The following is a 15,736-nucleotide window of genomic DNA, read 5'->3' on the forward strand; positions in this document are numbered from 1 at the left end:
TAACTTCTCTATTAAAGATGACCCACTCAGGATGGAATAAATGCTTTCTTTTTAGGGCAGATTACAAAAATACAACCTTCGAGAAACCACAGCTTGCTCTATTGCTCTGCATTATGCGTTTTGGAACAAAATTTCTCTCCTTGAGAGAAATTTCACTTTCACCCTGAAAAAGCTTCCTTTAAACATTAAAAAAAATAAGATCTGCTGCTTTGTGCCTCAGTAGCACCTTCTGCAGCACCTCTGCAGACACCCCAAAAGCCCACTAGAGGAAAGTGAAATTGGGGCCCATTTTACCCACCCTTCATTGCCGTTGCATTACCACGGTTCCTTTTTTCAGGTTTCCTTTCCCCGCATCATTTTTATTCTTTCTTTCAATCACCTTCCTACACTCTCTTTCTACATTTATTTTAAGCAAATATTTAGGTTTGGGGGCTGAAAGTCTACTCAGACCATTTGCAGTGAACCCCATGACACAGAAGGATCAGTAAGAAGGAGGAAGAGGGGAAAGCAAGGCTCTCCCTGGTGAATCTGAGGAAGACCGGGTTTGCCAGAAGAAATGTAACGATCGGAACTCACATTCCTGTGGGACGCTCGGCAAGAAAACATCATTTCAAATGTGTAGCGCATGACTTACCCAACGTTACAGGAAGAAGAAAGCACGAAGAACCCCAAAACCCAACGCCCTCTTACATAGCAGCGAGCTATGTAGGCTTTGAATTATTTGATTGAACAGCATTAAGTGCTTTCCTGTTGGAAAATGAGGAACTTATTAATTATTTTAAGTTTGAAGTAATTAAGCCAGGCGCTGTCAGGCTGACACAGTTTTCTCAGCAGGCGCCGATTCTTCTAGCACAGGGAAAGCCTTTTCTAGTCCTATATGCTGATCTAGAGGTGAGCCAGTTGGTAAATATGTGACACCTTTTAACTATACCTCGTTGCAAGCTGGAGCTTGTCTTGTGAATTATTTGATCATTTGTGGCTCTCTCATGAAAGAGAAGCTATTGGTGAATCTCCCTAGGAAAAGGGTGGGCATAAGAATGGAGGAGTGTCTGGGTACATGGAAAGGAGGAAAAGCAACACTGTACTAGGGGCTTTAAGAGATTATTTCAGGGCCTGCCGATGACCTTCTAGCATACATACTGGAAAGGTCATTGTCTCAGTTGGCAGGTCACGCTACTATATGTAAAATAGATAACTAATAAGGACCTACTGTATAGCACAGGGAACTTTACTCAATACTCTGTAATGGCCTATATGGGAAAAGAATCTAAAAAAGAGTGGATATACGTATATGTATAGCTGATTCCCTTTGCTGTACACCGGGAACTAATACAACATTGTGAATCGACTATAGTCCAATAAAAAAAAAAAAAAAAAAAGAATGCTGATAGTGCTGAGTAAATAGGTTTTGTAGCTGGTCCAGTCAGGCCTGGGTGGTAGGAAAGACTGAAAAACATTTTCTCTTCGCCTTCTCTCTAGGCTTTTCCCATAAGCTTTATCGGCCACCAGCTGCCCAGCAAGATTCCAGGCACATGGTGGAGAGCTTTTGAGCTCACATTTGCTCCAAAGAAGAATAGGAAAATGGAAGATGGAAAAAACGGGCTGAGAAGGAAATGTTGGCAGTGGTAGAGATAGACACTTGCGTACCTGCAAAAGTTTTCCAAGTTCTTTTTTTTTTTAAGGCTGAAGTTCAAAGGTTTCCTTTCATAGCAATATGCTTCCAACCCTTCCTTGCATTACTTTGCTAACAGTCTGAAGAAATTGGTCTTTGACGGTCCTACCCAGTGCCTCCCAACACTGGCATCTCCGTATCCAACACCAAGTTCAAAGCAGTGTCTGCCTGTCCATCAGCCCTCTGTGTAACAGAGCACGTTTGTAGCCTAGGGTTGCAATATGTTGCGCATTTATCTCCTGTCCTCCAAGGTTCAGGAAATTTTATTTTCTGGCCTCAAAGCTTATTTGTTCTTACTCTGCACCTTCTGCTGGGTAACTGGCTGATTTAATAATGACATTTGTACTAATGTGTTGATCCAGTCACTCATTTGTTTAATCACCATTAATTGACTGTGTACTTTATACCACTGAGGAAACTGCACAAGACAAACACGGTCCTTCCCTCCTGGAACTTATCAATTCATGTGAGAGAAATCCTTCCTGGTTCCCATATGTAGAGAGCTTGAATCTCCATCCTCAAATTCATGAGAGAGAGAAATATTATGTTAAGTTTTTTTCATATTTTAATGCTCCTCTCTCTCTTTTTATTATTGAAGTATAGTCGATGTATAATATTATATACATCGTGTACAATATAGTGATACTGTACACAATATAGTGACAGGTGTACAATATAGTGATTCACAATTTTTCAAGGTTATACTCCATTTACAGTTATTATAAAATATTGGCTATATTCTCCCTGTTGTACAATATATATTGTAGCTTATTTCATACATAATCGTTTGTACATCTTAATCCTCTACCCCTCTATTTCCCCTCCCCCCTTCCTTCTCCTCACTGATAACCACTGGTTTGTTCTCTAGATCTGTGAGTCTGCTTCTTTTCTGTTCTTTTCCCTAGTTTGTTGTATTTTTTTAGATTCCATGAATAAATAATCTCATACGTATTTGCCTTTCTCTGTCTGACTTATTTCTCTTAGCATAATGCCCTCCAAGTCCATCGATGTTGCTGCAAATGGCAAAATTTCATCCTTTTTTATGGTTGAGTAGCATTAAGTTTTTTAAAAAGCCATTTAAGTTCAAATTCAAGCCTCTGTATTGCTGGAAAATTCGGTCTATTATAAGTGAATTTTTTCTAATGGTCTATACCGTTTCTACACAGAGAGAGGAACCTAGACAGGCCACCCTGCATTCCCTGTGATCCAGAGCTTTCTCTACAGAATGGAGCCCCCATAGTAGCTAGTATGGTGGGAAGATGGGGAGAGCACAACCGTGGAAGCGAAAGATTCAAGTTCTTGCCACCATTTGGTTGGGAACAGAGGGCGGGGGGCGGGGGGGGGAGGAGGGTACAAAGGCAACCTCAGCAGTGAGCAGGTGAGGCATACAGTGAGGGCCTATAATGGGGTGACTGCAGGCTGGGGGGGCACCGTTGGGGGCACCGACGTAGAACCTCTAAGTTCAGTGTCTGTGAAGATTGGGGTGCACTAGCCCTGGAGTCTTATAGACAGGGCCAGGGCAAGGGAGTGGGGCTTCTTGAGAACACTTTCTGAGGGAACTTAAGGGGACCCTGAGGGCTGAGGAGCTCAGCTCAGAGGCAGGGCAGGAATGGGGTGCAGGAGGAGGGCATCTGGAGGAGAGACAGGGGCTGAGAGGCCCTGGGAGCCCTGTTCTCTCACGGGCTGGGTCCTCCGAGGCTCAGAGACTACCAGGGCAGGCTGAGGAGGGAAGCAGCCAGCTGGCAGGGGTCTGAGGATGGGGGAGGCTGCTGCTGGAGGACCGGTACTTTACAATCGGTGCTCCAAAGACATAGACCAAGAAAGTTGCATGCACGCATGCACACACACAGGGTCTCTTGGAACCCCCCATGCCCATCCTTTTCCTCAATGGGGACATGTAGCAAACAGTCTTACCCAATTCCCAGGAAAAGAGCCCCAGCTGCAGCTCTGGCCTGGTCATCCATGTTATTTAAGCACATACCCTGTCCTCTACTCAGGCACAGCTTGAAGGCCACTGTCCAGGTTGTTCAACTCCTGCCTTTCTCCCAGGTGCTTTAAGGCCTGCCCTTAGTCCCCTGGGCTGCCCAGCCCCACCCCCTGGAGAAAGCAGGTGTTGTGGGGAGTGAAAAAAACGCAGAGAAGGGGATGGTCATGGTCCTCAGCAAGGCACTTGGGTAGGGGTGGCGGAGGCATGGCTGAAGTGGGGAGAAGAGCGGTGCAGCCTCTGCGGAGGCCCCACCTCCTTGGGCCAGTCAGTCCTCAGCCCCTGGCCCGGCAGCTTCCTTCTAGGCCCAGCAGGGCCTCCTTCCTTTTCACACCATCAGCGAGATGAAGACATGCTGGTACCGGAGCAAAGGAGAGGAGGCAGCACCTGGTAAAAGGCGAGAAGCAGAGGCAGAGGCCCAAGTGTGTGACGCAGAGCAGGTTAGAGTGCCTGAAAGAGCAGCAAGGGGCTGATGAAGCAGCAAGAAGTTGAAGATCATGGAACTGAGCCACAAAAGGATGGTAATTGAATGACAGTCCCAGAATTCTTAACCGAAGGCACGAATCACGAATCGCCAAACAGCTCTGGAGTGTCCGATTCGTTGTGAGTGACTACTACATCATTTTCATTTCTGCGTTATGTACAGAACAAAGAACACTCACTGCCACTGAAGTAGAAAGTCCTGCATTGTTCAATGCAGCAACGTTTTGTATATAAAATAAATGTAGCCATCATATTTAGAATCAAAATTTGTGAACGCCACAACTCTGGTGTCATAGCTCTATTTCAGCTGAAGAAAAGTACCCTTATATTTTGGAAGGCAATATTAACAAACAACATTTCTCGAATGGCAAAATTTAGTTACCTTTTCTTTGTTACTTTTCACAAAGAGTTTAAGACATTTTTTTAAATTAAGCATACTTTCACAGAATAATTTGCTTAAACTATATGCATTTAAAAAAGTTACACATGCTTTTTATTCTGCCTAAAATACAAATACAACTGCCAATGTATATTTTGAATGGAACCCTATTTTATAATGTTAGCATGCTGAGTGTGTTTTATGAATGATCATTAATACAGCATTTAGGTCAATATTTCAACTCAAACCCACCAAACTCTTTGGTCAAAAATTTAATACTCATAACCAAACCAGCAGTGTTCAGAGTTGGGCTATACATATAAGCATTTTTATGGTTAAGTCTCCTAAGTGAGTATAAAATTTTAACAGAAAGTGAAATATTGTGCAGCTTTATGGAAGTTTAAAGCCTATTTGCAAGCATTGCTGCCTGTTGGAAGAATTTGTATGTATAGGAAATACATACAAATATTGTGGATAGATACAGTTTATGTCTCATTGTGGTAAACCTTTGCTTTACAGATTTGAAGGTACAGACTTTTACAAGCAAGTTCACAAAGTCATGTTTGATTATAAACATCAAGCAAATAATTTTCCATTTGGTATGTTTTATGATGATTCCTAATTTTGTAGCAGTACCTGTAAAATAAACACCTCTTGCAACGTTAAAATTAAAAAAAAGTTAATCCATCATGGGTTTGCTTTCTTGACCCTGTGGAGATGCCCACAGCTATTGGACATCCTAGGTGAATTTGACATTGGTTGGGCTCTGCCAAAAACTAATGAACTGAAAGAAGAGATAGCATCTTACCCTATACACTTGCCTTTCCATTAGGACATCCTATGTTATTATTAAAATTTTTTTGAATTCTATTTTAAAAATTACTTATTACATAAAACAAAGATGCAATGTATGTAAAATATTAAAAGGAAGCTACGCTAAAGAGAAACTTAGAATAATGACTTTTCTTATATACACATATATTTTGGAAAATGTGAAGATGCCAAACACAGAACTTTATGAACAAAGCCAGTCACCAAATAACAACTTTATTTTAATGTAGTACTTTTGGAATCAGTTTAGTACTGAATAAACAGTGTATGTGTATAATAATATGTAAATTGAACAATTAGCACAGGGAATCCTAGTATTAAGGAAACTTCAAAAGGCCAAAATGTTAACTAATGCCTTGTCAAAGAAAATTTGTTCCTCTCAAAACTTTTTTTATGGTGTGTGTGTGTGTGTGTGTGTGTGTTTCTATGTTTGTCTTCAATAAAGAGCAGAAATAGAACTAGACAAAAAAATATGTTCTTATATGTTGAATTTTATGCAATTCACATGTTGATATCCTGCCTTTTCCTAGGGTAAAAACAGATTCTTCCCAGAAATCTCTTGCACAAACATACTGATCATCCAAAGTTAAGGATGTTTGAGAATCTATCTGGTAAAGATGGAAATTTAAACAATAGTACATGAAAATACATTAGGTGTTGCTTCATATAATAAAATGCACTCATTTTCTCTGAAAAGGAGAAGGAATCTGAACTTTTTTTAAATTATAAATTTCATAGTTGTAAAATGGGTGTATTTTGTCACGCATTTTACAGGAAGTGTTCTCAGGAGCCAGAGGGAAAGGGATTTTATAAGATTCCAAGTTCCATGGAGATGCTCTCTGGGCAAAAGTCTGAAGTGGTACCATGGAGATGGCTCTCATCTCATCCACCTGATCTCTTCTTCAATCACATGGTTTATTGTGCATCTACTACATGCCAGCCCTGTGAGGTGCCTGATTTATAGGGTAGAAATTTGCTAAGATAAGTGGTGGAAGGTGGCGAATGACTCAGATAGATACAAGTGTAAGATGACTGTTTACTATGATGTTGCAGAGATGTAGGAGGAATAAAATTAAGAAGGTGTGATGAAGCCTGTAAGGGGCATTCTAAAATGCCTAAAATGGTCAGACTCCCTCCACCCCACCCCATATAAGCCTTGCAATGGAAGAACCGCTGGCAAGTGTGAGTAAAAGACAAACAAGATCAGAGTTGTGTTGAGGAAGACAGCTCTACTGGAATGAACTGAGACAAGAATTTCTGTGGGAGAATACAATAAGCCCAGAGGAGGAACTCAAGTCAGTTCTGAAAGCCTCAAGAGAGAAATTCTTGGGTTCTTCCCAAATCAGAGTCCATAAATTGATGTCCATTCTGCTTCTGCCCCAGACTAGCCTGTGCTTATGGAATTTGCACACTTAAGAAAATATATCTGAACTCATGGCAGGAAGAGGCCGCTTTCTCTGAAGGAAAAAATCATGCTGCATGAACCCAAGATGCTGAATAGGGCATATATTAAACTCTATAGAAAATCCTATATGAATTTCAAAGATATTTATTTACTGTATTATCTGTGTAAAACATCGTACTGGGTATTTTTCTTTGTTGTTTATCTCTATTTGGGGTCCGTATTTCCTTTTAACAAACTAAATTACTTTAGTAATTACACAAACATAAGCAGTGTAGAAGGGGTAGAAAAAGTCAATTTGTAGGAGAAGCCGTTTTCTCTTAAATCTGAATTTTGTGCGCTGTAGAACGTTGGTAACTAGTAATCTATATCTCATTCAACAAGTTAAGTCCCAATTTCTCTGGAAACTATTAATGCGGATTTATAGAACCTTCAAGATGGATCCACCCCAACCTTAAAAATGTCCTTAAATCCAGGTACGTATTGGTCATCCCACAGGGGCAACATTTACAACATTTCCACACTTTTCACTAACAAGGTAGCATCCTAGCATATTTTATATTTTCAAACTGTTAGAAATAAACTGACATTTGGGTCAGCATTGTTTGTTGAGAACTGACCTAGGCACCCATCAAATTCAGTACAATCGCCTTTGCTCGAAAAGTGGACAGGATAGCCGTGAATACTGTGAAGCTAACTTCGGTTTACATTTTGAAAGTCTTTTGATGGCGCTGTTGTCTGAAGAGCAACAACTCTTTCCGTTTTTGTCTCAAGGAGGCTGTCACTGAGTGTACTACCTGCCTTTCTGCAGGTGGATGCATTCGTGTCTTTCATAAGGACTCCACGTTCGTATCACTGAACTGTGTGTTTCTGTCTCAGCCAGAGAGCTCAAGGACAGCTTTGAATTGGGTGCATCATGTAATAGACTAAAAATCAAGAACAACAGCAACAAAAAGACCTTTGTAATTTCAACTCGGAGAAAATAGGCATTTGCAATGAAATTAAATGTTTGGTTTAGCTTGGCCCCTAGGGGATAGTAATGTTCATTTTCATTTAGAATTTGTAGACTTTGCTTAAATGAGGGGCAGAACCAAATGACCCTGGAGACTAAATTACCTCTTAGCTTTGGAAATGGAGTTTACCTCGAGCCAGAATTGAGATGAATTTGTGGTGAGTTGACGGAAAATCTGGAAACATTTGCTCGCTTGGTACCAGGAGTACAGATAGGCAGAGGAGGCAAATTCAGATGAATTATCCCCCATTCCTAGTAAATTCAGAAAAAAATCATTATTTAATTAGCATGAGTTCAATGCAAGCATTTGCTATTCCTTTGATGCCTAAAATTAAAGAACAATTTCCTTTTCTTTTATAAACAAGAGCAATGTTAAACAAACAAACAAACAGGTGTGTCCACCTAGGAACACCAAGGCAGGCAGAAGAGAAAGGGCACCATTTGGCCCTGTGTGCAACAGCTGTGCACAAGCTCTGTGTTGCCTGCCGTCTTTCACCCCAATGGAAATGATTCCGTTTGCTTGCGATTATAGACTCCTATTGATTTCCAATTTTCACCAGGCATGTTCAAGTCTCTTGGGCTCTGGGCGCTTGTAGATTCTTATCAGTCTTACAGTGAGGAAACAATGTGGTAATGTAATTGGCACCAGTGCAGCAATATGAGATTCCTATTCTACTTTCAATTTTGTCCTTTATTGCAGTATCTTAATTATATATCTTGCCATATATATTTAGAATTACATATGTACATAAAATTCTATTGGTTACGATTCCTTGGAAAACCCTGTATATACACACACGTATTTAGCACCAATGGACTCAGTGAATTCTCAAAGAGCAGACTATATTTTAATAGTAGCCTGTGCTTATCTATGGAATCCCCCCAAATCAACATAGTATTCTGAATAGATTGGGTTGTATCATCTTACTCTTTTAGCTTGCTTTGACTTCCATCTCTAGAGTAATAATGGATTCACGATTACACTGCAGCTGCTGTCTCAAGAGCTACTTATATGGGGGAATCTGCATTCAGCAAGTGTTTATTTTATGTAGTGGAGTGCCACCCAAACAGTTCTGAGCTCTTACCAAAAAGTCATCCAGAAAGCACACTTCACAAGCTCTAGTGTATAACATGCAATTACTTTCTTTTTATCATAAGATATCCGAGTAATGCTTTTATTTGATCTAGGGAAAGGACTTTCTACCAATTCTAATTTTTCCTGCAGGATGTGTGTTCGTGTTCTAAATCTTAACTTACCAGTACAGATTGTGAGGTTTGATGAGTGTTAAACTGTAGAGCCATAATAAAAGTCAAAGTGATTTGTCAAAATTTGGAGGAAGTGTAAATGGCTACGTTTCAATTTGTGTCTGCAAAGAGTAGGTAGTAGTAATTGCTTTAGCGGGGTGATCAGGATGAAAGACAGTAAAAAAAAAAAATCTTAATTTCTTCTTTATGAGATTGTTACAGAGTCAGTGCTTTGAGTGGCAGCTCCCCACACAATCGCTGGCGTATTGTGCTGAAGCTTCACTAGAGAAAGTGCATGCTTTCATCCGGCCTCTGCAGGGCACGTGCTCTGTTACGTGAAGAGCATGACAAATCTGTATAGCTTCCAATCTCTTCTTCTATTTGCATTTCTACAATCTTAGAGGAAAAAAGCTCTGATAAAAATAAATGTAGCTGTATTGTAATCTTCATGTAGTCTTGTGGTTAAAGAAAGAAAAGTAAATATTAAAAAAACCTCTGTGTTTTAGTTGGGAACACAAATAAAATGATTTATTTGCTTCTGCATATACCCTTTATTTTTACTTTCTGATCATTCTACTGAGACTGGATTTCACTAGAGTCCCCACGGTAATGGGGCCTGGTGACTAATCCACTGAGCCATACAAACCCCATCTGCTTACTCATTTTGACATTTTAATAATATCCCATTTGGACCTTTGTTCAATTTTGCTTTGTGTGCTACATCTTTGTTTTAACATTATATCTGAAATAATTTACTATAATGAATACTATCAAAGCTCCCTAACTAAAACACACGGAAAGTTTTTTGTTTGTTTGTTTGTTTTTTTGGTATGTCAACTATGTATACTTTCCACGGGAAATGTACCCACTAAAATTTGTCATATGGATCATCAAATTGTCCTCTTAATTATTGTTCATTGTGTATTTTACTTGGAATAAAGGAAAAATATGTCATTAAAAAAGCAACATCAGGGCTTCCCTGGTGGTGCAGTGGTTGAGAGTCCGCCTGCCGATGCAGGGGACACGGGTTCGTGCCGCGGACCAGGAAGATCCCACATGCCGCGGAGCGGCTGGGCCCGTGAGCCATGGCCGCTGAGCCTGCGCGTCCGGAGCCTGTGCTCCGCAACGGGCGAGGCCACGACAGTGAGAGGCCCGCATACCACAAAAAAGTAAAAAAGCAACATCCTATTTTATTTCCATCTTACTCAGAAATTCCTGTATGGAGTGTTTTTCTCTGTAAATGCCATAATAGATTATTCTAATGGCACAGCAGAGTACAGAGTAGGATAGCTTCAGACAACATTGCTGATGACAGAAGTAATGTTAAATGCTGACTTGTTTTGTTTTATAAATATGTGATTTCTTCAAATGAAGATTGATTATGACCTAGTATTTACATACATAGATCATACATATTGTGACAGACTTGTAACATGCTGTATGTGTTGCCCTCCGGGAGCTTGATTGTATTCAGCATATGCCACAGTCAAAAGCTTATTAATTATTATTGATTAATTCATATACTCCCTTTCACTCATACCAAAATATTGAGGAATATTATAGAGGGAAGAAGGAAGACTTAAACACGCATTAGAAGATCCCCCAAATATTTACTCAAATCTTCATAGGACACTAAACACACAAAAATCCTATAATTTAACCTAGATTTTGTAGCAGGCACAGATGGTAAAGCAAGTGATAAATCATTTGCAGGATGTTAAGCTGCAAACAGAAAGTTAAGCATGATCCAGACTGTAAAGCAATGTAGGAGTCCAAGTGTGAAAAGATTTAAATAATAGAACAGTAACATGCAACACATTTTCTCCCTTTTCCAAGTAATCTCAGTAGCATTAGAATTTACCAGTGACTGCTGCTCTAATAAAATAATTATATTTATAGAGTGCTCTTCAGAAGGTAATACCATTTTACACACATTATATCTCATTTAATCTTCTTGAAAACACTGAGATCAGTATAGAAGTTCAGAGAGGTTAAGTGGGTTGTGCAATATTACACATCCAGCAAGTAGTGGAGCAGAGTCTCAATTCAAGCTTGTGACCCCAAACTTAGTGCTCTAAGTTTCATCACCATGGAAAGCTGGGAAACACCACATGCTGTGCCTTCATCCCAGGGCTGATTCATTCATTTCAGCCATCTTTTACAATGTATATTAACAGCCATGGTGTTAATGACCATCCAGTGATCTATGTCAGTCACTTAGAGAGTAAATAAATATATTTACTCTGCCAAATCCATTGGTTCTGCCACATATTAATAATCTATACAGGAAAAATGAGGTAGAGAGTTGAGATACTAATCAGACATCATAATAACTGAAGAGATGGCTCACCTGTACTATGGAGAGGTAATGCTGTAGAGAGAAAAGGACGCAGGCTTTAGAGTTGCAAAAGTACAGGTTATTACCATGAATTTTCCATATATGAGCACAATTTGAGCAAATTAATTAATTTCTATAAGCTTTAGCCACCTTAAAGCAGTTTCTTTAAAGGATTAAAAATATGTAGAGTTACTGTCACATAATGGGCACTCCATAAGAGTTATCATTACCATGAGTATAATTTAGATAGTGTATCTAAGCACCACGTTGACTTCAACTAGGAACTTCCAGGGGACATAATTTTAAGAATTAAATAAAGAATAAAACCACTGGTATCAGTTTGTTAAATATTTAAAATACTTGAAGACTGGTTATTAATCACATTGTTTTCTAGTTAATATGGGTAAACATTTATGATTCATATCTAAAATTATACTTAAAGGAGAAGGAAATTTACTCAGAATTTAAAGGTCAGGAGTAAAATATGGTCAGTGCCACAGAATTATATCATTTCATGATATCTGAGTACAAAAAGATGTGATGGTTTTTATTTCTGGAAAAGTGGGGAGATCAATTTATATTTGACATTATCAGCACATCAATGATAAATAAAATCTAAAAAATTAAAAAACATCAGTGGGTACCCAAATATCTAAAAGGTGCCAACTCATAATACTGAAAAATCCTAACACAATATCATAGAACAGGAGAACTCAAATAAGCAAAGAACGGAAAAACAGCTATTAGAACCATAAGAGCTGCTTTATTTGTATATATTTAATTTTGAAATTTAAGGATGGCCAATTGATAGCAAAACATCCTACTATGATGAAAGTTTTAGTTCCCTCAAGAGAAGACTCCAGATGGCAACTAATGATAAATCATTCTTCTTTGTGACTATATTTTCACCAGATGTTTTTAATGGTATAACTTCTGAATGAGTTATACTCTATCTGGGTTGAATTTTGTGCACCAAATTGTGAGTATGTAAGCCGAGAAAAATTGGGCTCCACAGTTTGAATCTAATATGTAAAGACTGACTGGGCCAGTAGGTGATATTCCCTAGCTAAATTCTTCATTAACCTTTTTCATATAATAGAGGCAACCAATTGGCAAGTTAAATTAGATGAAAAAATCCAAGATATCAGGGAATATGAGATATTGTTTGCTATTAGATAAGAAAAGGAAGAGAAAGAAGTCTATGAATAAAACCCAATGGGAAAAGTTCAGAGAGACCAGATGTCTGTCTGACCTCAACAATAAGAGCAAAGACAGTATCCTCAGAGAGCACAGGAAAAGAACAAATGAAAAAGATGAAAAAGACAAAGAACTAGAAAGGTAACTCTGGAATCATAACAGGAGAAATTATCCAGAGTTTCATCAGTTTATCTGTTCCAATGTAGAAAATTCATCAGGCAAATAGACTGGTAGAGATAAAAGAAATACTCCTAAATTCCAAAGACGATTTAAGTTTAACCAAATTTTGAAAAAAATTGTCGTGAGTACAGCTGAAAGCTTCAATAAAAGAACCAACAGAATGTTTTTCCTTTGCAAAGATGGTCATAAACTAAAAAGAGATTTGAAGAGTATTCAAGTCAACACAAGCCTAGACTGTCAATAACCCCCAGATCCCAAAAGACGATTTCCAGTCTGGCATACAAGAAGATTGGAAGTTACCATTTCATCCTAACAACAAGTAAAAGCTAAACATAATGAAAAATCAACTCTTCTTAGATCCATAAGAGAAGTGAAGTCACAGGGCAAACTGCTGTCCCCCTACAATTGAGAGACTGAAAGGCAAGCACATAGAATCAGAACTTACCAACACAGAAACTCACAAGCAGCAACCTCACGGGAACTAGTACCATCAGGGTAGGGAAACCTAAAATGTAATCAATGAATTGCTGAAGGCTCAGTGTGGACAACCTCTGAGAGTTAAAAACTCCAGGAAGATTCAGTCATAAGGGGGTCCCCGCACTTTTGTGAGTTTTACCTTTACAAGCTTGACCTTTTGTGAGTTTTACCTTTAGAAGTTCTCACAGTGAATATCGAAGAAAAATCTCCTTGTGCTTCTGGCAGGAGGAGGGGTAAAGGAACCATCTTGAGATATGTCAGAGCATTCTGTTCTTCATAACAAGACCTGTCCTTAGAGGGCGGGGGGCGAGGTTGGTGTGACTCTGGGGCAGCAACATCTTTCTCGCCAAGATCTCACCACACTGGATGTTACCAGGTTGACTCCACTCTCGCATGAAGTTATCAGCAGACAAGCCACAATTAATATAGGTACACTTGGTCACATTGCCCATGGAAAATCTACCTTTGTGAAAGCTATTTCTGGAGTTCACACTGTCAGGTTCAAAAACGAACTAGAAAGAAATATTATGATCAAGCTTGGATAGGCTAATGCCAAGATTTACAAACTTAATGAGGCAAACTGTCTTAGCCAGAATGTTACAGATCTTGTGGAAGTAGTATACCTGATGAGTTTCCTATAGACATTCCATGGACCAAAGGGAACTTCAGACTAGTCAGACATGTTTCCTTTGTTGACTGTCCTGGCCATGATATTTTGATGGCTACTGTGCTGAATGGTGCAGCAGTGATGGATGCAGCTCTTCGGTTAATAGCTGGTAATGAATCCTGTCCTCAACCTCAGACTTCTGAACACCTGGCTGCTATAGAAATTATGAAGCTGAAACATATTTTGATTCTGCAGAATGAAATTGATTTGGTAAAAGAAAGGCTACAGAACAGTATGAACAGATCCTTGCATTTGTACAAGGTACAGTAGCAAGAGGAGCTCCTATTATTCCAATTTCTGCTCATCTGAAATATAATACTGAAGCTGTCTGTGAGTATATCATTAAGAAAATTCCAGTACCTCTAAGAGACTTTACTTCAGAACCCCAGCTTACTGTTATTAGGTCCTTTGATGTCACCAAACCTGGCTGTGAGTTTGATGACCTTAAAGGTGGTGTGGCTAGTAGTAGTATTTTAAAAGGAGTATTAAAGGTGGGCCAGGAGATAGAAGTCAGACCTGGTATTGTTTACAAAGATAGCAAAGGAAAACTCGTGTAAACCAATCTTTTCCAAAATTGTATTACTTTTGAGGAAAAACATGATCTTCAGTATGCTGCTCCAGGGGGTCTTATTGGAGTTGGAAGAAAAATTCACCCCACTTTGTGCTGGGCTGACAGAATGGTGGGGCAGGTGCTTGGTGTAGTTGGAGCTTTACCAGAGATCTTCACAGAATTGGAAATTTCCTATTTCCTACTTAGACGACTTCTTGGTGTACACATGGAAGGAGACAAAAAAGCAGCAAAGGGTCAAAAGCTACCTAAGAATGAAGTGCTTATGGTGAACACAGGATCCCTTTCAACAGGAGGAAGAGTTGGGGCAGTCAAGGCTGATTTGGGTAAAATTGTTCTCACCAATCCTGTGTGCACAGAAGTGGGAGAAAAAATAGCCCTTAGCCAGAGAGTTGAGAAACACTGGCGTTTAATTGGTTAGGGTCAGATAAGAAGAGGAGTAACAATCAAGCCACTAGTAGATGATGACTGAAGATTATCAGTTAAATAATACATTTGGATGAAGTCAGAATTTCTCTTAACAACCTAGGGGTAAAATTTCAAAGCAATACTGGGGATACAGCTCATTACCTTAGTAGAAGCCATAAGGTTGTTTTCATTTTCTTCTGATGAAAATTAGCCTCTACTACTAAAATAAAAAATAGGGTCTATAATAAATGTCAGAATTGGCACATTGATGGATTTAATCCACATTTTATCAGTAATTGATCATTAAACAGTGTCACATTTGTACATCAATTCAGGTTTGAAATGAAACTGCTATTACAACCAGACTTTGCTATAGCATACATACCACTGAACCTGTTTGAAATACAGTTTTTCTCTTATTTTTTCAAGAAAAAAAAAAAGAAAAATTATTTAACCAGAGCCTAACCTGCTGGGGTTTTATAAGTGCCTAACTGACATAGGAAAAGGAAAATACACAACTCCAGCCTTTTTTAGCCATCCTGTCTCACTTGAGAAGTGGAAGGAGGAGGAGAACTGAAAAATATGCAAGCAGAGAGATAGTTTAAGATAGAAAGCCAAAAATGAATGCTACAGATAAAAAATAATGTAACAGATGTGAATAGTGCTTTTGATAGGTTTACTAGTAGACTGGACATGACTGAGGAAAGACTCTTTGAGCTTGAAGCTATCTCAGTAAAAACTTCCAAAACTGAAAAGCAAAGATGAAAAAAAAAGACTGAAAAAAATCAGAACATAATATCCAAGAACTCTGGGACAACTACAAAAGATGTAACATAGGCATAATGGGAATTCCAAAAGGAGAAGAAAAAAAAAGCCAGAAGAAACATTTGAAA

At 39.0% G+C, this 15,736-nt stretch overlaps 1 pseudogene; it reads left to right on the plus strand.

The window, feature by feature from the left end:
* The first annotated feature begins 4,000 nt into the window (after positions 1-4,000).
* LOC111164059 (eukaryotic translation initiation factor 2 subunit 3, Y-linked pseudogene) lies at positions 4,001-15,231 on the plus strand (annotated as a pseudogene).
* The last annotated feature ends 505 nt before the right edge of the window (positions 15,232-15,736 follow it).

This window comes from Delphinapterus leucas, chromosome 1 (assembly GCF_059928025.1).
Source record: "Delphinapterus leucas isolate spDelLeu-1000000601 "Yukka" chromosome 1, BTC_Dleu_Yukka2, whole genome shotgun sequence".
Taxonomy (NCBI): domain Eukaryota; kingdom Metazoa; phylum Chordata; class Mammalia; order Artiodactyla; family Monodontidae; genus Delphinapterus; species Delphinapterus leucas.